General features: G+C 42.0%; 2 long non-coding RNA genes across 3 annotated transcripts in view; one reads left to right on the forward strand and one right to left on the reverse strand.

Moving 5' to 3' along the window:
• LOC148001547 (uncharacterized) overlaps positions 1 to 12,431 on the forward strand; it is a 32,613-nt gene extending 20,182 nt beyond the window's left edge. The window contains exons 2-3 of the long non-coding RNA XR_015635445.1: positions 8,717 to 8,891; positions 11,861 to 12,431. This is a non-coding gene — a long non-coding RNA (uncharacterized LOC148001547). The remainder of the gene's footprint in view (positions 1 to 8,716; positions 8,892 to 11,860) is intronic.
• On the reverse strand, positions 172 to 22,394 carry LOC148001548 (uncharacterized). Of its 2 annotated transcripts, XR_015635446.1 has the most exons (7): positions 22,311 to 22,381; positions 12,859 to 13,064; positions 11,722 to 12,163; positions 9,505 to 9,659; positions 7,006 to 7,107; positions 5,980 to 6,089; positions 172 to 1,017 (listed from the first exon to the last, which is right to left on the reverse strand). It is a non-coding gene; the product is annotated as an uncharacterized LOC148001548 (long non-coding RNA). The 2 variants fall into 2 exon arrangements; XR_015635447.1 differs by lacking the exon at positions 172 to 1,017 and having other exon boundaries at positions 5,725 to 6,089; positions 12,859 to 13,059; positions 22,311 to 22,394.
• Between the last annotated feature and the right edge of the window lie 2,433 nt (positions 22,395 to 24,827).

Here is a 24,827-nt window from a genome sequence, read left to right on the forward strand (position 1 = left end):
CCTGAGCTACCAAAGATATTGTCTTACCATAAAAGAGTTCTACGGGTCAAATAATTCTTGGCTATTAGTGTGAAAATTCTATTTTACCTGCTAAAAATTCCAATGATCACCTTCCTTTGATATTATTCTGGTTATCATTCTACTGCTACGATGAAGATCATAACTAAAAATCACCTGGGAGAAAAGAATTTATATTCCATCTCACAGTTTACAGTCTGACACAAAATGAGGTCAAGGCAGGAACTCAAGGCAAGAAACCGAAGGCGAAAACTAAAACTAAAACATGGCATCACAGCTTTTCCTCCCTCCTCTCCTTCCAGTGCCTCTGTCTCATCAATCCTCCTGCCATGTTCCCTTCTTCTCCCTCGGAGAAGAGGAGGCCTCCCATGGATATCAGCCAGCCTTGGCATATGAAGTTGTTGTAGGACTAGGTACTTCTCCTATTGAGGCTAGACAAAGCAGCCCAATTAGGGGGAATGGATCCAAAGGCAGGCAGCAGAGTTATAGACAGCCCCTGCTTCCCTTCACTTGGTCCACATAAAGACCAAGCTGTATATCTGTTAAATATGTATAGATCAGTTCTATGCATGCTCTGTACTTGGTTCTTCAGTCTCAGTGAGCCCCTATAGGCCCAGGTTAGTTAATTCTGTCAGTTCTGTTGTGGTGTCCTTGACCTCTCTGGCTTCTTTAATCCTTCTTCCAACTCTTCCACAAGATTCAAAAGCTCTGCCTAATGTTTGGCTGTGGGACTGTGCATCTGTTTCCATCAGCTTCTGAGGAAGCCTCTCCGAGGACAGGTATGCTAGGCTCCTGTCTGCACGTTTTGAAGAATGTCATTAATAGTACCGGGGTGGGCTTCATCTCATGGCATGAGTCTCAGACTGGACCAGTCATTGGTTGGCCATTCCCTCAATTTCTGTTCCAGCTTTATTCCTGCATGTCTTGTAGGCAGGCCAGATTTTAAGTCAAAGGTTCTGTGGTGGGTTAGTGTCCCAATTCCTGCATTGGAAATCTTGCCTGAAAAGAGGAGAAGTCCATTTCAGGTTACCTATCTGCTACTGATAGAAGTCCTAGTTAGGGTCACCCTCATAGATTCCTAGGAGTTTCACTTGTCCTACATTTCGAGCTCATGCCAGAGATGCCTCCCCCGTGATTTTAGTTCACTCTTCCAGTTCCCACTCCTTTCATTCTCCCCCTAACTCATTTCTCCTCAGTCCCCACCTACCCAATCCACTATCTCTATCCATTCAGGAGAAATAGATCAGTTTGCTTTCTTACTCTACCTAGGACCACTTGCACAAGGATGGTGCCTTGAGGGTGTCTTCTTCCCAGTTTTTGGGTTAGTCAGTTTGAATAAGGATAGGCTGGCTTATGGGCCTACAACTTTAGTATAAAGGTATCTTATTTCAGTTTTGAAGTTGTCTAACAGGTTTATCAGCAGGGGCATCCTGAGGATGGGAGACCTTTGGTTTACCTGTTGGACTTTTGCTTCAGGTCAGAAGAGAGAGGAAGAAGCTAGTCATCTTGGAAATGTGTATCATCTTTATTACCTAGTAATGGCCCCTCCCCTGTCTGTCTACCTATCAGGAAGTCTTCCAGTAGGGCCAATCTCTTATGTACTGTGTCAGTCACCTGTCAGTAAAAAGCTGATAGCTGTTTAGCCAAAGACAAGAAGTAAGAGGTGAGAGTTCCAATAGAGAGATGAGAACTCTAGGAGACAGTCAAGTGCTAAGGATTTGCCCTGGACTCTGAGAAAGTCAGTATGAAACTAGGAGAAGTAACTAGCCATGTGGCAGACATAGAATGGACTAAATGGGCTATATAAATTACAAGATAGAGGGGAAACAAGCCCAAGCTTATGGAATAGGCATACATGAATAAGCTTCTGAGTCATTATTTGGGAACTGGGGAACTGGTGGAAAAACCTGAGGTTACAAAGGCTTAACTCTTAACTAGTTCCCTAGTTCCTCTGCAGAAATCACCTCTGGTTGCAGAGAGCTTCCTTGTTTGTGGTCACACCCCTTCCTTTTCTAACTTACTCTTTGCTAAGGGTCATATAGCACATAGGGCAGCTGTATTCAAAGAGTGATTCCAGCAGGACTAAGAGCACTTTGCAAGACTCCTAGGTAAAACACCACCCAACTCCTCCCTCTTTGTTCCTTGTTTCTGCTTCTTTCCATTAGCACAAACTATGAAAATGTTCCCAGATATTCTATGTGCTGCTTTTTACAACAAAGGGCACTTCCTGTGGAACCCAATCTGTGCCAATTTCCATGCAGGGAGTTGAGACTCTATATAGAATCACTGCACCAGGGAAGGAACAATCTGCTACTAAACTAGAGGCATATTTAGGGACAGAGGACTGTACATCCCTGAGTATGAGCAAGGACTGCAGTTTTGAGCACCTTTAACAATAGCATGGTGGGGGACAGGGAAAGGGAAAGAACTCTTACATGCAAGCCAGCTTCCCTAAATCCCTTCTTAGTCTTTTCCTTGGATTTGAGGATAACTTGGTCCTTCAGAAGGTTAGTATCTTCTATCTGTGGCTCATCTCAACTCAATAACTTGGCAAATAAATATCCATTTTATGTCTTATCTTTGAATTAAAAATATCTTTATTCCCTACAGAGAGTTTTCTATGATCAGCATAAAATATCACAGGTCGTATCCAACAATTTGTCATTCATCAAAGATGAGATAGCAATTGCCAAAATCTAAAATAAAAGTGAGATGCCACAACAAAGGCCTCTCTTGAAGGAGTCACATCCAAACCATATGCTCATATTTGGTGCGAACTCCTCATCCCTTGGATGAGCACATTTACTCTCACGTTGGAAGGAGTTTTATAGGTTTGGGTTTGCAAAGTCAATATTGAAAAGACTGTTAATTTCCCCTGCACATGTTAATGTCTGCATATAGTTTTAAATTTCAGGATGCCAGCTTTTCACAGAAATAATAAGTGGGGGAGGGTAATACTTCCTTCCAAAACCTTAGTTTTATGTTAGATTTTTAAGCTCCAACATAGAAGAGGATAAACCAGTGTTAAACAATTACTGAGAATAGTTGCAAGACTTTCTGTTCCCAGTTTACAAGAGACATGAAGGACCTCTACCCAGCAGGTTCTGTCTCCCTTCAACTGCCTCCCTGGAGATGTTGTAAAATAGCCTGTGCTGAAGCCAGGCTACCCCAGAATGCTGTTACTGCAAATGCTGTGACCTTAATTACTACCTCCTATTATTCAAAAACTCTAATTGAGTCATAGTCCCACTGCAAGTGTGACTTAACTTGCTGTTTACTGCTTGCTCAGGCACCACAGATAAAAAATAATGGCAGTTGTAATTAACTCAGAACCAGCTCTATACCCTGCCCCTCAGCCCATGACGGGTAAAGTTCAATTACAAAGTAAAGTTATTAACCGTAAGCTCTGGTCATACTTTCGCCATAGATTATTTGACAGAACACAAAAATTACCCCATGCCACCAGAGCAGGAATCATTGGAGAAATGCTCCCACTTTATTTTAGGAGGGTGCACAGATAAGAAAATAGCTCCATATATGTGGTTATATGATTAGTCACTAGTCTAGATGGGTATTTATTGTGGAAACATAGCAAGTGCTGTAGCAGTAAACTACAACAGAAAATAAATCATGAAGCAACTCTATGAGGAAATCTTACAAAAATCTATGCGTATCCCACAAAGGGTTATTGGAAACATTTGGAATTATACTTAACAGGTGATAGCACTTCATACCCTTAGATGATTATCATCAAAATACATACATACATACATACATACATACATACATACATACACACATACATATATACATACATACTAAACAAAAGCAAATGAGGGCAAAGTTGTGGAGAATCTGAACCCTTGCATACTACTAATGAGAGTGTAAAACACAGCAACAATGTTGGAAATAGTCCAGAAGTGCCTAAAATAGAAATCATTCTGCAGCCATACACACTGACATTTCTACTGCTAATATATAAACTCAAGACAATTCAAGGCATATGTCTTCACAAAACCTTGTAGACCAATAGTTCCCAGGGGCTTAAGGAGCGTCTTAGTTTAGAAGAGACCTTTGCCACCCCTTTAATTTCTTCTCTGTGCCTGTTTGAGCCAACATCAAGTGAAGTCAAATCTGGGCACATACAAACCATGTGTATCCCCATCTTCTATAGACCTATTTTGTACAATTCCCAGGATACGAAGATTCAGGATTTCCCCACCCAGTCTGGCAATAAATCTTAAGTTCTTTCAGACTAATCTCAAGTTTTCCCATGTCTAATCTTTGTGGCATTAGAATTGTGTCAACTAACTCATCTAGGATTGCTTAGTTACATTGAAGGATGAGGAGGGTATATATGAGTATATATATGGGAGCTGAGGGTGTGGAGGTTATGGCCTGTGTGTAGAGGTAAGAGGACAATGTGCAGCACAAGTTGGTTCTCTTCTTCCACCATATGGGTTCCAGGGGTTCGGCCCAAATTGTCATGTTTTCTGGATGTATTTCAGGCTGTTGAACAGTCCCACCAACCCAGTCAGGAGAATATCACAATCGCACATCCATTCATCCCCCTTTCTCTGAGACAATTGATGTAGGAGATGACAAATTTAAAGGCCTGGTCCTCAGAAAGGCAAAAGAGAAGTGCATTTAATATTTAAACTATTAAAAATTTTCCTTTTATCATATTATTAAAACATTGAAATATCTTTTTAAGTTTTAGTTGACATCCACTAATTGTACACAGCACATGGTTGTCATTATTGCTTAGGGTGAGGAACATACACTGTCCTTTCTTAGGTATTTTGAAATATATAATTAATTGTCGCAGCATGATTACCTGTTGCACTCAGAACATTGGAGGCTCTGCACTCAGTAACCACCACTTCTGCTTCTCCTCTCCCCAACACCCTTCCCAGTGCCTGGCAATGCCAATTCTATACTCTGCTTTTGTGGGAACAACTCAGCCCTTGAATGCAACTGAGGAGATGCAGTACTTGCCTCCCTGTTCCTAATTTATTTTATGTAGCATCACGTTCTCCAGATTCAACCATGCTTCTACAAGTGGTAGATTAATCCTTTTATATCAGCTGACACCATTGTGGATGTACATTGGATTTTTTTATCTAAAAGTGTTGACAAATTAATCAGTTTACTCAAGCAAAGAATAATTTGTGAATTCTGGTGCTTTTAGAAAACAGAACAGCTTCAGACAGCTCTACTCCCCAAGATGGGGAAGTAAAATTGTAGACAGAGGAAGTAACAGAAGGAAATAATTTGTTTCCAGCTCTGTACCTACAATATTTGCGTGTGGTCTAATCAGCTTGAGCCTGAGACCAGCTGAGAATCCTATCCTGTTATTGGCTAAAACTCAGCTAGTCTCTCTCTCTCTCTCTCTCTCTCTCTCTCTCTCTCTCTCTCTCTCACATACACACACACACACACACACACACACACACACACACACGTATTCATGAATACAAATTCGACTTTCAATTTGTCTGCTAAGTCAAATGCAGTTCATTACATAAAGACTCACAATACCGAGGCACCTCAATCTAAATTCAGGTTAATTTAATAATCACACACACACACACACACACACACACACACACACACACACACACACACACACACACACATTGTTTAATGGAACATTAAGTAATTATAATTTTATAGGCATTCAGAGAATTTTGAATAGTCAAGTATAAATTATTACGTCTCTTTTATTTCTAGATCAAAGGTGTTGCTTAAGACAGCAGCAGGAGCTGCTATCTGTCTGTAAATGATGTCTGCCCACCTGGACAGTGGACTCTGAACGTCTTCTGGTTCTGAAAGTGGCAGGATTGGTGAAATGTGTGTTGCTCACATAAACTCTGTTTAGTTTGTCACAGCTTCTCTTTTAAAATATGATAGATGTTCACGCCGTGACGAGATTCGGAAAGTTGAAAATGGGAGACCCACCTGCTGAAGGGTCCTCAGAGAGAGCTCAGGCACCAGAAAGCCTCAGTTTGAATTCTGACTCTGCCACTCAGCCTGGATGAGCAGCTACCCCTCTGCTTTACAGTCCTCATCTGTAAAATATGCCCATAATTTATAAGGTTATGTTACTAGTAAAATGAATATTTAAAACAATATCCAGCACATGATAAAAAATTACTAAATATACACATACAATGCCAATATAAGGCAAGTGTGGCATAATTCTGAGGTAATCAGACTTCTGTTTCGCTGACTAAATGCCTGAACATATGCTTACAGGAGGAAGTATTTATTTGGCTCGCATTTTCAAAGTTTCCAATCCATCTTGGCAGAGAGGGAGTTGGGAGAGGAAAATAGTTCACACTGTGGTGGCCAGGAAGAGGGTGGTATAAACAGCATAGGGGATGTAGAACCTAGCCTATGCCTATGTCTACACTCACAGGCTCTCTGCCCCCTCCACTATCATCCTCTATCCTTCCCTTTTCTCCAAGGGGGCCTCCATGTACAATAAATATCCTTGGAGCTTTTACTTGATTTCCCCCTTTTTTTATTTGATTTCATTCTCTGGGTCCTCTCTAACAGTTCTCAGCCTGTGAACAGTATTAGCCATATTCGAAAGTTGTCTTCTGCCCTTGCTTAATCTTGACTAGAAACACATTGACAGACTCACCGAGAGATGTATTTTACCTACTTCCTGGGTGTTTTTTACTCTAACCAGGTCTCAACCAAGGCAGGGTCAGTGCTGGGCTAAGCATTAAAATGTCTGCATAACAACACAGCTCTTGTCCTCCAGATGCTTCGCAGAGCTAACACTCTCTAGTTCACTGTATACAAATCAGAGGGAATTCCTCCCTGAGCCCAGGCTGTTTGGCTTCCCTGATGCCTATCAGGCCAACTCCATCTGGATTTCAGCTCCAGTGATGTGAATTTCATTTGCTGGCCCTATTTTAGTATTTGGAGTCCCGCTGTGTTCCCAGCTCTTTGCATACCCCACTGCCTTTGACTCACTTTGCCTCTTTCCCCAAGTGAAGATGGCCCTGGGATTGAGATCTTCCATTACAGAACCACAAGAGGGCAGTAGTGGCTCTTAGGCTTGACCGTGATGGGGACCTTGGAAAGAGGGAAAGAAGGTGTGGAATTAAGTCACCAAAGTGCATTGTTGGGAAATGGTATTCAGTATACAGTGTGAGAGAGGAGGAAGGTCTTTAGAGATTGAGGCTTTGAGCTGGAGGCTGAAATACCAAGTGCCCTAAGTGCTCTAGGAACAGGTGGCCTAAGAATAGGGACCAAACTAGCTTCTGCTGGCCCAGGTCTTTCTTTCTCCTGGAACTAGGATGTGCCTCTCTCCTGCTTGAAGCAGTCTTTACCTACCCTAGTCTGAAGTTTCCTCTCTCAGCTAAATGCCCTGAGCTTGCACTGAAAAATGACACACCCTGCCCAGCCCCAGGCAAGCCCACAGTCCGTTTTCCTTCCTTAAGATTTACAACCAGGAACTAAATTACAAGGTAACAAAAATAAGCAGAGAGCAATTACCAAGATAAGGGCCCTGTTTTACAGCCTGGTAGCTGACTTCCAGCTTCTATTTTCTTTTCCAAACTGGATTGAATTGAATGTTTCACATTTCTCTCTCTCTCTCTCTCTCTCTCTCTCTCTCTCTCTCTCTCTCTCTCTCTCTCTCTCTCTCTCTCTCTCGTAACCAAATGTGCTAGGTTGCCAAGGCCTAAAGAGATTCCTGCGTCCAGGAACGCTCTGTGCTATAACTGAAAGAACAGTGAACTACTGAACTAGGGTCTGAAACCCCAAAGTCATGCTCAGCCAGCAGTCCTTGAGAAAGCAATGTAACTGACAAAATCAGGAGGGCGAGCAGTAAATGGAGATGTACTCAATGTGACCACACAGGGACTGAGGACTAAGATATCCATTGACCCCTTCAGTCCATTTTTAGGGTCCTGAAGTGAAATCAAGGTTTAGATAGAGGGCCTGGGATACGCACAGTCCTGGTCAAGGTGTGACTCGCCCACCGCTGACTCACTATGACCTCATTTTCAGTCTTACTCTGTAAGGTGGTCTGACACCTTGGTAGAGCTGTATGAAATCTCTCTTCAAGCTTCTCCACTACTGAGGTCCATTGCTTCACTAATCTGATAGTTAAATTGAGGAACACAAGTGCATCCTTAGACATTTCTCCCAGTCGACTTATGCTAGAACTAGAAGTAAGACTTGCTGACTCGGCACTAAAGTTAGACATGGCTGCCCCCCACCTCCCGATCTGAAACTGGGGAAAGCTCTGCCAGGCAGGGAGGCTCTGAAGGTGAGATTTGGAACTCATGCAGGTGCCTGTTTTGTGTCCGTCCAGTGGGCAAGAACATTATAAAGATCATTACAAAAGTAGGAGATGCCGGTCTATGGTTCCTGCCTCCTCACATGGAGAAAGAGGAGAGGTAAGGCTGGGTCCTGCCTGAGTATTCATATTCAAATGGTCACTCTTTTAGGGAGTGATTATCATCGAGTTCAAGAAACCCTTGCTGTCCTCCAAGCCCCCAACAACTGGTCTTTCTTAGAAGATGTTCATAAGCCAAAATAAAGGGAAAGAGAATTCCTTGGTGTAGGACACCCAGCATGGCACTTAGCTAATGGCTGCCTAGCATGTCATAGAGGGACAAAAGTGATGCAATACCTCTGAAGCCATTAACTAGAGAATCTTCTCCTATTCCTCCAGGGGTTTGCATTCCAGAGAACATGCGTTCCTAGATCATCTATTTAAAGCTACCTGAACATCTGAGTTGTCCCAACAGTACCTACTCTCATTTTCAAGGTTGGACTCCAGAAGACATTGGGGACATTTCCCTGAGATGGACCCAGTGCCACCCAGGCATGCAAAGCAGTGAGTAGGAGTGAGTATGTGGGCTCTGTTGGCAATCTACCTTCCTCAGGACTTTGCACCTCACTCAGCCCAGCTTGATATGTCGCCTTTCCTGACTTCGGGAGGGTTATTTAAAGTCTCCCTAAAGGTCACTAAGCCTGCATGACTTCTCACACTTCCTAAAAATTGCAGAGCCCAAATGGTGCAAATTTCAGGCTACGGAGCTTTGTGTCTTTTCTGTGCCAGTAGTGGTAGAATTCGCATCAGCGTACAGCGAACAAATGGCACCTGGGAATCTTCCAGGTTTAAATGTATTAATATATACACACGTGTCATATTTTCTAATAGCATTGAAAGCTGTTGAACCAAGATTAGTTCAAAGCAACACATACATCATGCTTCTTCTAATTCTCTACCCCCCCACCAATGACACATCTTCACATTTTGTTTTTGCAATTTTTAAATGGCAAAATACCAAGAGCTGATTTAGATACTGAAAACAGAGTCTCTTGAGTAAATTAAGAAATAGAGTTTGAATTCCTGAACATATTTATTTCTCCCTCTAGTTAATGCTGTTTGCTATTCTAAATCTGAGGGCAGATGCTAAAAAGAGAAAAGTGGCCCCTCCGGAGGGCCTTTGTCACCTGTAAATTTCCATGACAAGTTGTGCTTTGCATCAGGAATTTGGTTCTTCTAAGGCAAATTGGCTTTCATGAAGGTGACCTTGGAGGCAGTTGCTTTGCTGGTTCACAACGTAAATCCTGAGGGCCATGCTGTGGTGCTTGCGCTAGGATGTCACCTGCAAAAAAATGCCATTTTCTGCCACACTCCCCACAACCCTGCCCTCACTGCTGGGGACATACACACACACACACACACACACACACACACACAGAGAGAGAGAGAGAGAGAGAGAGAGAGAGAGAGAGAGAGAGAGAGAGAGAGAGAGAAGGAGGGAGACAGAGAGTCACAGAGAGAGAGACAGAGACAGACAAAGAGACAGAGACAGACAGATGAACACATAGAGATACACATATAGACACAGAGAGAAAAACAGACACAGAGACACTAGAATAGACACACACACAGACAGACATAGACATATATAGAGAAGCACACAGATACATGTACAGACACACACAGCACTCATACAGACATATATGCACACACATGCACACACAGACAGAGACAGACAGATGAACACACACAGAGATATATATAGAGAGACAGACACTAGAGCAGACACTCAGACACACAGACATATACATAGACACACACACAGCACTCGCACAGACATACATGTACACACATGCACACATACACACAGAGGAGACAGATGAATATATACAGAGGTATATACATAGACACAGACATATACAGAGAGACACATAGACACATGCACACACACACACACACACACACACACACACACACACACACACATGATTTTAAGAGAATTCCAGGCTCCTCTCCCCTAAGTGAAACGATGTCCTCACGGCCAGTACACAATGAGAATCATCCCTGTGCATCCAGGTGAGGAGACACAGCTCTTATATTGTATGATCAGCTTTTCCAAAGCAGCACTGAGAGCCAAGACTCACACTCGGGTATTATTAAAGTTGATTCTGTCAACTGCTATCCATGGCATTTGTTTTTAAGGCAAGAAAGAAGGGTTTCATTGGTGTTAAAACAAATCAGACTTTCTACTCTCCTCCCTCAACCTACAGGCTTTAACCTTCTCTGAGCTCTGACAACACTCCTTTAGAAATTTCCTCTCTTGTCTCAGGTTGGCACTGGGAAGTCAAATCTGAAGAGAAAGTGGAAAGTCTAAGAGGCAGGAGCTGTCTGAGGCAGCTCCTCCGTCCTTGGTTTTCTTCACAGATTATAGCCGCTCTGAGGTCACTCTTAGAATTATCTGTCCATTCTGCTTCCGTAAGACATAAGCCCTATTAACAACTCATATGACAGGCAGCAAAGTTCAGAGCAGTGTCCCTTCTGCTGGGTCCAGGAACTGCTGACTGAGGATGAGTGTGCACTGGTTGTTAGAACTGAGGGTGCTGTTCCAGCTAGCCTTGACCTCTGGGAGGGGGAATTTGTTCTCACTTTCTAAGAAAGCACAAGTTGTAATGGTATGAGAGCATTTTCTTGGACAGTAAAGTGGAGCAGAGAAAAACACCTAAATTAGCATCTGAACCCCTGACAGGAAGAAAGGCTGAAAACCATTCCCCACCAGGACTATCTACACGTGCCAGAGCAGGAATGAGCGAGGCTCAAGATAGTCACTGTGGACATAGGTGTACAGTCCAGAAAAGTCGCAACTGGTGGTTCAGGGCTGTTTCTAACCTTTCCCACCTCTTTGGTTCATTATTCTTTATTTTCCTTAATAAACTGCCATTATTTCTACTGCTGTCCATGTATTGCTCGTCCAATTCAGTACTCTAATACACAAGAACCTGGAAACCCAAGAAGGTGCCCTCCAGCTCCAATCTACACCTGTAACATGTATACCTGTGGATTATGTCATTGTCCAGATCTAGACTCCCAAAGAGACAATCCTCTGGGTTGTCTGAGAGACACTGGCTAGATTAGACTGATTGACGGAGGAAGATCATCCTAAAGTGGGGAGCACTGTTCCACTGTCTGGAGATTTCCAATTGCAAAAAGAGAAAAGAAAGTTGAGTGCCTGTGTTCTCCCACTGCCATGATTCCCCTGTCCTGATGGACTACATGCACAATCTGAGCCGAAACAAACCCTTCCTCCCTTCAGTTGCTTTCAGCAGGCAACTCATCTCAGCAATGAGTAAACGCACTGCCAATTCTCTGAACTAAAGTGATCCATCTTCACTGTCTAGCTGACTTACCTTTCTCACTTGAGCCAGGGAGGGACAGCAGGAATAGATCTGGGACTTCTGACACTATCTTTTCATTTGGGTCTCTCAACTCTTCAGAAGACTCTGGGAGAAATACCATCGCCTTTAAAGGAGTCTTTTGTTGTTATAGGTGACCATGAAGAAGGGGGATACTGAAGTCGTCTGGAAGACTGCAAGTGCAGAAGAGTGGCCCAGGGCATGGCAGAACTGATGAATGGTGAATTTGGTTCACTAAGGACTTGTTTTCTGGAACGAGCCTGCTTCATCCATCATCAAGTTTTACTTCCCTGAACTGTGCTATTTCTTTGCTTGCTTGCTGATAACTTCCTCTGGAGTCCTGTGATACTTCTCTAGGATCTTCAAGCATATGCCATCTAGATTTCCAGGCAGCATTTGAGAACACACGCTAAGCAAGCCCCGCCCTGGACGCAGCCTAGGTAAATAATCAGATAAGAAATACAATAAGCAATAAGATTAATGTGTTTTCCATACCAAAGAAAGCAAAAACATGCCATCAACATAGACTTTACAGATAAACGTGTTGAGGATTTCTTTCTTTGAAAAGTTCAAGCGATGTAATAGACAAAATTACTCAGAGCTACTGCAAACACAAAGAACTCAATCGTAGTGGAAATGGGAAATGTTCCGATAACCTTGCCCTTAAGACAGCAATTGAATAAATTTGTAAGTTATATTCTGTCAATGTGGGGTGCACAGTGTCCGCATCATTTATTTATTGATCTATTTTTGCTACAGGGCCTCAAGCATGTTAGCACACACACTATTGCTGAGCATGCTCTTGGCCCTTTATCACATTTTCATATTTTTATACCATAGCTTATGTAATAATGTATAATGAATGGACCACACCAAATCACTATTATGTTCAGAAATTTGAGGTTCAGTAATAATTAGGATTTTTGTTTTGTTTTAATTTTAGTTTTCAGTGGAACCTTAGGTGGTACCAAGTACTCTATCACTTAGCCACGTTAGAAGTTTAGAGTCAGGTTTTCGCACTGAGCATCTAGTGGATTCTTTACGAAACATGACATGAGACTGAAAACCCAAAAAGGGAAAGTGCGCAGATCTCATCATGATAATAACAGGCTCAGGCAATAAAATGCTTACCATAGAAGCACGAGGTCCATATGTAGAATCCCCAGGAGCCATGGAAAAACCAGGTATGGTGGCAAGTCTATAGGCCCAGTTCTGATGTGTGGGGAGATGGTGGGTTGTGGGGACTGGAGTTGAGAATCACCAAGACAGATGGATCCCTGGAGCTCATCCGCATGCCAGTCTAGCAAAATTAATGCAGTTCAACGAGAGACCCTGTTCTTAAAACACAAATGCTGACATTGAGGAAAGACACCCAATATCAGCCTCAGGCTTCCATACCCACACTAAGAAACACATGTGCGTGTGCATGGGCATGAGTATGCACACACACTCACTCACTCACTCACTCAAACAAAAGATTTTTAAGAAAGAAAAATGAATTTCAATATGAAAGTACAAAAAGCAAAAAATATGATCAAAATCAGACTTAATGTGTCTATGATCCCAGCACTCAGAGACAACAATTATTATAAGTCTGAGGTTGCCAGTATATGTAAAATGTAAGACTCTGCTGAGAAATAAAAATTTTGAAAATAGGGAGAAAATGTAAAAGATGTATAAGACAGAAGCTATTAGGTTAATGGCTGTACTATTCACAAATTTTTCATTAACCTAAGAAACAGGAAACTGGGGACAGGACCAGGGAATTCGTGTTAGAAATGTAAATGGAACCTGAAGAAATGTCTTGGCAGTTTAGAGAACTTACTGCTCTTTCAGACAACCTGGGTTTTGATCCCAGAACCCACATGACTGCTCACCACCAGCTGAAATGCCAGCTCCAGGGTTCTGATATCCTTCTCTGGTCTCTGCAGATATGTGTAACATGTGTGTATGTATATAAATAAACACACTGGCACATGCACATACACAGAAGAATACATATTTTTAAAAAGAAATGAATGCATGAATCTATAAAATGATGTTCAATCTACTAAAAATACAGATCTAAAAGGCAGTATTTTCCTCTCTTATAAAGATAAAAACTATTTATAGAGAAAATTTTCTTTTATATATTGAGAGTTAAGAATATAAATTGCTGGCTAAGATAAAAAAAAAAACTCAGGTGACAGTAGATGATGGCGAGGATGTGGAGAAAGAGGAAGATTCCTCCATTGTTCGTGGGATTGCAAACAGGTACAACCACTCTGGAAATCAGTCTGGCGGTTCCTCAGAAAACTGGACATAGTATTACCCGAGGACCCAGCTACACCACTCCCGGGCATATACCCAAAAGATGCTCCAACATATAACAAGGACACATGCTCCACTATGTTCATAACAGCCTTATTTATAATAGCCAGAAGCTGGAAAGAACCAAATGTCCTTCAATAAAGGATTAGATACAGAAAATGTGGTGTATTTACACAATGGAGTACTGCTCAGCTATTAAAAACAAAGACTACATGAAATTCTTAGGCAAATGGATGGAACTAGAAAATATCAACCTAAGTAAGGTGACCTAGTCACAAAAGAACAAAATTATATGCACTCACTGATACGTAGATATTAGGCCAAAAGCTTGGAATACCTAGGAAAAAATTCATAGATCATATCATATCAAGCTCAAGAAGAAGAAAGACCAGAGTGTGGATGCTTTAGTCCTTCTTAGAAGGGAGAACAAAATACTCACAGGAGGAAATACAGGGACAAAGAGTGGAGCAGAGACTGAAGAAAAGGTCATCCAAAGACAGCTCCACCTGGGAATCCATCCCATATGCACTCACCAAACCCAGTCACTATTGCTAATGCAAGAAGTGCTTGCTGACAGGAGCCAGATATAGGTGTCTCCTGGGATGCTCTGCAAAAACCCTACTGGTACAGATGAGGATGGTTGCAGCTAACCATTGAACTGAACAAGGGAACCTCAATGGAGGAGTTAGAGAAAAGACTGAAGGAGCTGAAGGGGTTTGCGACCCCATAGGAAGAACAACAATATCAACCAACCAGACCCCACCAGAATTCCCAGGGACTGTACTACCAATCAAAGAGTACACATGGAGGGACCCATGACTCTAGCTGCATATGTAGCAGAGGATGGCATTGTCCAGCATGAATACAAGGAAAAGCCCTTGGTCCTGTGAAGGCTCGTTTCCCCAATGTAGGGTAATGCCAGGGCCTTGAGGTGGGAGTGGGTAGATGGGAGTGGGAGCATCCTCATAGAAGCAGGGGGAGGGGTTGGGGTATGGAAGAGGGGAAAAGGGAATAACATTTGAAATGTAAACACATAAAATATCCAAGAAAGGGGTTGGGGATTTAGCTCAGTGGTTGAGCATTTGCCTAGCAAGCACAAGACCCTGGGTTTGGTCCCCAGCTCCGAAAAAAAAAAAAAATCCAAGAAAAATAAATTAAAAACTATATAAACTGCTACAGAACGCAGGGGTTGTTATTTTCTATCTTTGAAGGCACTTTCTCAGTTACCTTTGAATTATATCACAGTTGCCTAATGGCTTAGCAAGTCCACATCTAGAACGTGATTCTACAATAATGTGTACATACAGGTACACTGACATGTGCATAAGAGAAGGACCCAACAAATCATGGCCTACTGTTCAGTGGTTTACAATTAAAGCCACTCAGAAGAAGGAAAGCTGATAAGTGCTGATCTGAAAACTCCTGCTACACATTCCTTCTTGACTATACTGCTATTCAGTCTTTGAGAACTTCTTTGATACACTTAGATCAGACTCACCCACACTCCTCCTCCACCTTCTTCCAGACCCCCCTCCTTCTCCTGCCACTCCTACTGTAATATATTCTTAAATAAAAGAATTTGTAGAAAAATACACACATGGGAGAAGGGGGTTCCGGAGGGGAAACCAGAAAAGGGGATGACATTGGAAATGTAAATACATAAAATATCCAATAAAAAGTAAATAAGTTAATTTAAAAATAGGAAAATGTGTATATAAAACAGAGATTTTAGCTTAGAAAGGAAGATGTTATAAATAGAGAATAGGTGACAGAGGGGTCAGGGAGTTAGCTCAGTGGTAGAGCGCTTGCCTAGCAAGTGCAAGGCCCTGGGTTCGGTCCTCAGCTCGGGGGAAAAAAACAAACCAAACAAACAAACAAAAACCCCAAAGTAACTGGCACAGAGACTGATTTTTTTCCCTTTTGGGAGGTGACAAGGGCAGAGGGCAGGGTAGAAAGTGAGATTGAGGTGCATGATGTGACATCACAAATAAGTTACATAAAACAAAACAAAAACTAGATGTCAAGAGCTCAAAGCTGGGCATGCAGTAATGAAGAAGAGGAGGATAAATGTCTACGTAGCTTTCTCTTTTATGGGTTGCCCAGGGCACAAGCCCCGCAAATGGTGCTCCCCACTATTAGGTTTGGAGCCCAACAAATGGTGCTCCCCACTATTATGGTGACTCTTCCCACATCAGCTACTTATACTTTCACTAAAGTATTTTATAGCGTAGCCCTGAGAGTACAATTCCCACTGAACTTGAACCATGAGAAAGCCACTTATCTTTTCTAGCTAGGCAGGAGACATGAAGCCCCATCCTCTGTGACAGTATCTATTGAATCTCCTTGGAGTAAGGTCTAACACAGCACCTTATTTTGTGATCTAAGACTATTCTGAAAGTCACCTGTTCCTTGCTTCTCAGACCACCACATAATGCTCTATAAAACACTCTTCAGGACCATGATCTTAGAAATTAATCTCTAAATTCCTGATAGGTCAGTGACTGATACCTCAAGGAGATTCAATCGATTCTGTCACAGAGAATGGGGCGTCATGCTTTCTCCCTCCTAGCTAGAGAGGATAATGTAGCTTTATCATGATTCAAGTTCAGTTGGAATTGTACTCTCGGGGCTATGTTATAAAATATTTTACTGAAAGTAAAAGTGTAAAGAAACAGAAGCTCCCAATCTCAAGTGTGCCTCTGCCTTTGCCTCACCCTGCAGCCATGACATTGGCAGCTGGATAGAAGCCTTCCTGGACTCCTGAGCCATCAATCTGAGGACTAGGAAGAACTTAGAACTGAGGAAGTCTCTGGTCATAAAGGAACCCACAGAGAAGAAAAGAAACAGAAGAGGGGGAGTGAACGACTTGGAAGCAATGTTGGCCCAATATTAGGGCCCAATGGGCAATTTCTGGGGTTCCAGTTTCTTGTGTCCCTAAACAAGAACTTGAACAGGGACCCTTCATTATAGCAGAAGCAGTAATAGTCTGTTAAGCAATAGAGCACTTCCAAGGAGTAAGAAGTGAACCAAAGCAAAGAAAAAGAGTTTGCTAGTTCAGTTGAACTGGGTAGAGGATGGAGGATTTAGATAACATAATATGGCCTCCAACACACATCACTCCTATGTGAGGCAGGTCACACACATGATAAAAACAAAATCCTCAAAGTAAATGTACAAGTTGGAGTGACAGTGCCTGAGTTCGCAAGGGAGCGCCTGTCAGTGCTGCTCTGCAGGTGCCTGTCTGACATGCTAATGAGGCACTGCTCTCTTCAGTTGTGTGTTAGCAAGAGCTAACACTTGTCAAGGTGTTTCTCAATGCAATGATACCAAGTCCTTCACATGTAGTCCTTCAGTGTCTCCTTAGGAGATATGAATGAAGTAGGAACCCCGTTATAGTTTCAAAAGTATCTGTGTGGTGGGCAAATAATTTGTCCATGATTTTTCAGAAGCAAACATAAAGCTCTTTCAAAGGCTTTTTGAATTTCAGTATACATTCTGATGACCTAGCATCTTGACCCAGTGCAGCTTCTGACACAGGATATATGGGGTCAGGGCCTGAGATTCAGGTTTTCTAACAAACTCCCAGGAAACACCTTGGTCTTACAGGACCCTAGAACTCAGCTCTTTCTAGGTATAGCTTCAAGTCATGCCACTAGTAACATGATCCTGAAGGGCAACACTATGTCTCCTAGAACACTGATGTTTCCATGGTGACAGCTGCTGTCTTCTTCACTCATAACTGTATTGTTAGTTCTAAACTTGAGTGGCTATTTAGTGAGATGCATATTAGTTGGCTTTAGCTGCTGAGGATGGCTCAGGTAGTAGATCTTCCTACTAAGATTTACCATATTACTGAAGAATAGAGCAGGGGAGGGATCACTAAGAATGCTTCTTCTCTAAATCTCCTCTTCCACCCCCACCCCCTGGAGCTGGGGACCGAACCCAGGGCCTTGCGCTTGCTAGGCAAGCGCTCTACCACTGAGCTAAATCCCCAACTCTGCCTAAATCTCCTCTTTTAAACAGAACAGTTAATCTGTCTTTTAGAGAACAGATCTCTTGTGGCCTAACTTCCTAACACAGCCTGTGTTCTAAGGTTGATACCCCTTAAGGAACTCAAAAAAGAAAGAGAGGCTAAAGTGCACGTTATAGAATCTAGGGAAGTGGAAGGAACTCAAGGTTAAAGATAGAATATCAGTTAGAATCCCGCTATGGTTTATGGGAAAGTTATCATCATGCATAGGATGTGATTCATTCTTTAGAAGGGTTGTCTACTATTCACAAAGCCCTGAGTTCATCCACAATATGGCATAAACTGAGCATGGTGGTACATATGTACGATCCTAGCACTCAGGTGGAAGAGGTAGGAGGATCCCAAGCTCAAGGTCATCTTCAACTAAATAGTAAGACTGAAGCCTGCTGGTGATCGATTAGGAGTAGTCAAGTCAGAAAAGCTTGACTGCAGAGAGAAAGACCCACTGTGAATGTAAGTGGAAACATCTTTTGGGTTAGGGTCCCAGACTAAATTAAAATGAGGAAAAAGCTAATATCGAGAGGAACACCATCGTTCCTCATTCTGTTTCCTGACAGCACACAGAATGTGACCATCTCTGTTTCCTGAGAACAGAAAGAATGTGACGGTCTTTGTTTCCTGAGAGTAGAAAGAACCATGTGACCATCTCTTTCTATGCCAACACCTCACTAGGCATCCCTTCAAATGAGAAGCCAAAACAAACTCTTCCTAACTGTGTCCTGTCAAATATTTGGCCATAACTATATTTGAACCTATGCAGTTCAAAGTCCTAAATCATACACTGACCTCAGCTGGAAGAGTGGTGATCTGTGTCAGAGAACAAAACAAATTAGAGATAACACTTTTTTAATGTAGCTAGTGAAGGATGAGAAGCTTCCAGTAAAAACTAAAACACAGAAGGTAGCGCTAAAGGACAATCCCCCTCAAAAAAGAATAATCATGACTCATAAGGATATAAAATGAACATGTGCTATAGATTTCATTTTATTCATAAAGAAGGAGCCAGGCAGATGTTATATCTGATTCAAGGGAGAAGCTGAAAAACACGTGTTTATAGCTCAGGAATATTGAAATGAATGTGCAAATGGAAGCAAACCTCACTTTCTTCCACAGCAGGGGACAAAGCCCAATGGTTACCTCTCAGAGTCAGGATGAACCTTTGCCCATCTATACATAAGAATTATTTTGCCTTCTGTCAGTTGCATACAATTACAGAGTTGTAAAATAGCTGTGGAAATGAGATCACCCAAAGGGCATCGCTATGCACTGCAAGAATTCTCACAGAGGGCAAAATTTTCCTCCAGGATGGTGTGACCACCACTGTGGAATGCTATAGGGAGAGAATCCTAAGAAGCTGAGGGGGAAAGAGAAACAAATTTGATTACATTTGCCTAGTGAACCTTTCTAGATGAGGGAGGATGAGAGTTTCCCTATCAATGATCAAGTGACCGGACTCAATGGGAAGATGTGAATCTTTCCATGTTTTGAGTCCCATTTGACATTCACTGAGCACCAGTAACGCTACGAACAGATCTTGACTGAAAGGAACCTCCAGGGCGGCTGTTACTAATTTGGAATACACATTGTTTCATTAGAAAAGGAACAATTACCAATGTGATCACTTTTCCAGTCAAATAACAATGTTCTTCAGATCTCTTCATTACAGAAACCGTTTTCCGAACCCGAGCCCTCAGAACAGGAAGTGAAAAGGCCCAGCTCCCATTTGTCAACTTGTAGGAAAAGTTGAATGAAATTATTTTTAACAGGGCAAGCGTCTGGGGAGATGACCAAGATGTAAGCGCTCTTGCTATACAAATATGAGGACCTTAATCTACCTCCTAGCAACCACATAACAACCAGGCCCACTCTCATCTATGACTGGAACCCCAGCGCTGGGGCAAGAACCAGTGGTATAGAGACAGAGCTTGCTGGCTCTACACACGCATGTAGATGTGCATGTAACACACCCATGATAACTTGGCTTTTGACTTACATGCATTAGATTGACATAAACTTGAGGTTCCTCTGAGCATTTTAGGTCAAGTGATTCCTAGATATAAATTGCCATTTTAATAGCATATACTGATTTTTCGTAGCGAAGCAATATGGTGTCTATTATCTGTGGAGATTCTGGATTTCTCCGTCTCAGCACCTGCCTCCTACTTACCACAGTGAAATGTGACCCTTTTCTACAAGCACAGTTGAGAAAGGCTTGAGGCCTTCTGAATTGCACGATAGCTTTTGAGCCATAGACCCAAGTTGTCCAGGTTCTACAGTTCAAGGTCTATAAACAAGCCTCACCTTGCTCTGGCCTGTCCCCTCCTTTGAGCCAAGTTCAGAGATTAGAACCCTGTGCACTGTTGATGCACTTCTCTGAAGGCAGCTGCCAATTTTGCTGGACTTTGAGTTCACCTCTCCCCTTCTTTTCCATCTCGTCATCTTCTACTCCTCCAGCCTGTAGGAGTGTCCTGATCTCTGGGGCTAGTTGTACCCACAGATCCTCTTGCTTAGTCCCCACCAAGCTTCTGGCCTGCATTCATCACTTCCTTCAGGGGTTCTGCATTATTGGACAGCTCACCCAACCTTACCTCAACACCAGCTTCTGACTCTCAGGGTGGCCTTGTCCAACCTGCTTCTCTATGCAGAGTTCACTAGGCTATGCCTGTCTTTACTGACAAAATCCAGTTTGTTCTGGGTTTTAGTGCAGCTTATATTTCTAACAAAACTCAAGTCTTCCTTCTTTCATAGATTCAAATGCTATTGAAACATCAAGAGATATCAAAACCATTGATTAGCGCTTGTTTATACCTTATCCAGATCTCGGTGACAAACAGACCTCTTACTCCCCAGGGACCCTGTTTCTAGTTCTCCTTCTCCTTCTAGACTGGAAGGCACTGTTCTCTCTCATTTACCTGCAGTATCAAATAGATTACTAAACTGACATTTAAATCTGTGCTTTCTGAAACTGGATTCTTTACAAATAATTTTAGAATTCATTTTTTACTTTCCTTTTCTAATATAAAAATTCACTATTTTCAGCTGGTGGTGATGCATGCTGAGGAGGCATAAGCAGGAGGCTCCGAACCTGCAGTGACTTATAGAATGGCTAGGGTGGCACAGTGCAAATAACTGAAAAAAACTATTGTGAAAGAAGGATGGATGGGTGGATAGATAGGCAGACCGACACACAGACAAGTAGACAGATGATAGATAGATAGATAGATAGATAGATAGATAGATAGATAAATAGATAGATAGATAATAGACTGACAGATGATAGATGATAGAAGTAGATAGGTAGATAGATGATAGATAGATAGATAGATAGATAGATAGATAGATAGATAGATAGATAGAAATATTTAGGTAGATGTGTTTATTCATGATGTGTGCTTACTGGATGCTTAGTGAAATAAATTTCATTGATCTGTAGCTATGTTCTCTTCCATAATAATACCAGGTGGTACTCTCTGAGTATTCAGTATGTACTAGGAGTCTTTCTAAGTGAAGTCTATTCACTGCCATTCAATACACCTAACAGTCCCATAAAATTGGCCCTCTGACTAGCCTAATTATTGAATGAGTCATATAAGACTTAGGGAGATAAAGTGGTTAATCGAGTTTCGCAGTTAGTATTGAACAGAATGAAATATGAACTCACCTTTCCTGATTCTGGATTCTCTAAATCTCAGCATCCTTGAGCCTCAGTCCCAGGCACATAAAGAGCCTTCAGCACTTACCCGTAAAGTGAGTGATTCCTTAGGACCACCTTCATCAAGATTAAACACTAATGAACACAGATTGCATAAAGGCTTTATACTAGCCACTGGGCTTCGACTTGAAGAAGCCGTTAATGGTTCATTTACGATAGCATCCACATTAGACATTAGCAATAATCATTCTGTGGTAGTCCCACGCCTAGCACACCCATTTCAATTTAATTAAATCATATCATGGCTATTACTTTATCAACTGCAGTGACTCAATCATTCTTTTTGGTTTAGAGACAAAAGGTGTGTGTGTGTGTGTGTGTGTGTGTGTGTGTGTGTGTGTGTGTGTTTGGAAATTTGAAAAAAGGGATTTTTTTTCTCTTAAAGAAACTGAAGGAAAACTGAAAAGACTAAAAGTCTAAGAGGTAATGAAATAGCCTGTAAAATTCTGGATAAAGTAAGTTTCCCCTTTTAATGTTAAAATTTGACCTCCCATGAGCCAGCAAGATAGAGCAGAAGGTAAAAGCTCTCACCACCAGGCTTGGTTTCAATCCCCGGGACCCACATAGTGGAAGGAAACAATAGGTTTCCACAGTTGTGCTCTGACGTCCACATGTGAAACATGGTACACACCCTTCCATAAATAGATATACGTAATAAAAATATTTTCAAATGAATACTCATTGCCAAAGCAAAGGTCAATCACAGGTAACACCACAGAGTGTGCCTATCATAGAAAACTTCAGCTTGTTCTCTTAGATTCCCAAGATCATGGTCAAGGGCTTTGGCTGTGAAACAAGTCCCTCCTGTGCTCAGAGTTCATCTCTCTTACCATATGACTACGATAGAGTATGATGCCACTCCCTCTGTGAGACTGTACCTAAAAACATCTGAGCAAAAGGGCCAATCATACACAACATGGCAGTGAGTGGGCTTATTAAGGTGGCTAAGTACTACTAAAGCCTGTTAAAGACATTTTAGAAAGGGCCAGAGTTTCTTCTGGAAGGTATCTGAGAGAGACCTGTTGTGCAAAGTGTACTTTTGATAACTGCAGAAACAAACAGGTAGAGACCTAAAGAGACCTAAGAGTTCCAAAACCAAAAAAAAAAAAAAAAAAAAAAACTTTCCTAGGTTCCCTGGGTAAACCAATACAGGAAAATCAACCAAATAAAAAAAAAATCCTAGACCTGGAGGAGGGACAATCTCAACTTTATAATGGAATCTGTTTCATGCTCATCACATGTACCATTAACTTATAAATTGTCACTAAAGAATGTGGCTTTAGTCCCTTCCAAATTTGTTTGTAGAACTAAAGCTAACACTTCCTGCTGGGTGTTTATTCAACTTGAGAAACTTGTGGAACTTCTAGTTTCTCTAGCCAAGGATCTGTGACAGAATGGAAAAACCAGCTCAGCTTATTGCTGACTGAGGCTGAGACAAGAACATACTCCCAGGAGAAAGATCATCTGAGGGAAATCACTGAGCAGGATGCACATCAGAGGAAGAGTCACTTTTTGGATGTGGCCCTTCCCTGTGATTCCTGAATTGAATCAATCAACATGTCTTCTCCTTCTCTCATATAGAGAGAACTTGGCTCTCTCATCCCTCTCCTCTCCAGTTCTCCATTCTTTTGAGAAATACTTAATGTACCTTTTCTCTAGATTCTTCAGATCAGTTATCCCTTCAATAGCTAGACTGACCATTTCAGACCTATGCTCATTCCTTCGGATGGCCTGCTTAAAATGTCCAACAGAAGACCTCTGAAATTCCTGATGGTCATATGGCCCCTTCTTGTTCATACCGCCCATTCTCCCTTTCAGTTCCACAAGTCAGGTGAATCCCTCTGAGATCCTTCCAAAAAGAATTCTCCTCTCCTCTTCTTTTTTACTTTATTTTTTCGTCCTTTGCTGCTTTCTTCCATTTTCTATGTTGTTCACACTGTGTACTGACTTGTTTTGTTAAATTTTTGAAAGAGGGAATTGCTCAAGGTTGCCCTAAAATTCACTATATAGCCCAGGCTGGCCTCAAACTCATGACTCTCATCCATCTTCAACTCCTAAGTGTAGGATAATGACTCATATGGACATTAGGCCTGGCCTGGCTACCAGGGAAGGAACAATAGCATTTAGCCAGGTAGTCTGAATTCAAACAAGTTATGCACTTTATTTACACATGGATACACTACTCTGGTAGAGGCTTTAAAAGAGCACTTAAGGTGCTGGAAAGATGGCTCAGGGATTAAGGGTAGGAGCTGCTCTTGCAGAGGAGGGGGCTGTGCTGCATGGGTTGCTGCCTCCCCGAGCTGTCAGTTCAGCTCCCAGTGCCTTCTTCTGGCCTCCACGTGCATCTCCACACATGTGGCATGCACATAGAAGCACATACACAGATACTCATAAATAGAAATATGTATAAATGAATGAGGAAGACGTAAAGACTGTTACATGTTTTATTTGCACATTCCTTGCACACATAAAGATTAACATAGTGATGGTTTCCAAACAGGAACACAGTGATGATTTACTGACAAGAACAAAGAGCTTGAGGAGAAAGTTAGCAGCTGCTGACTTACAAGTGCTCTCCCTTTTCCTAGAAGCCAATGGACTGTCTTTGCCTGAACTTGCGAGTAGTAACCTACTAGCCTATATCTCATTTCTCTTTGTTGTAAACATCCATTATTGCTTATTTCTATTCACCCCTTTAAATGATAGACTTGAAATAAGCAGACATAAATTCAGAAAACATTTATTAGGCCCACTAAGGTGCTAACAATGATTTTCTTCCAAGGAAACTCAGAAAATGGGAGAGTCCTTTCCAGAAGTCACCAGGTGTCTTGTGTTCCGGAAGCTATAATTTCTCTTTCCCCACCACAGGAAAATGCTGGTCTCGAGGGAAAGAAGCCAATTAAGCAGTTGCTTAAGGGTGAAGCCAAAATAATTCAGGACATTTTAATGGAGCCACTAGCTGCTTTTCCTGAAATCTAATGAGGATGTCACTGGAATGGAAACACAACAGATGTCACTAGTGTCGGGCGCAGAGTGAAAGACACGCAC

This window comes from Rattus norvegicus, chromosome 13 (genome assembly GCF_021556685.1).
Source record: "Rattus norvegicus strain SHRSP/BbbUtx chromosome 13, alternate assembly SHRSP_T2T, whole genome shotgun sequence".
Lineage (NCBI taxonomy): Eukaryota > Metazoa > Chordata > Mammalia > Rodentia > Muridae > Rattus > Rattus norvegicus.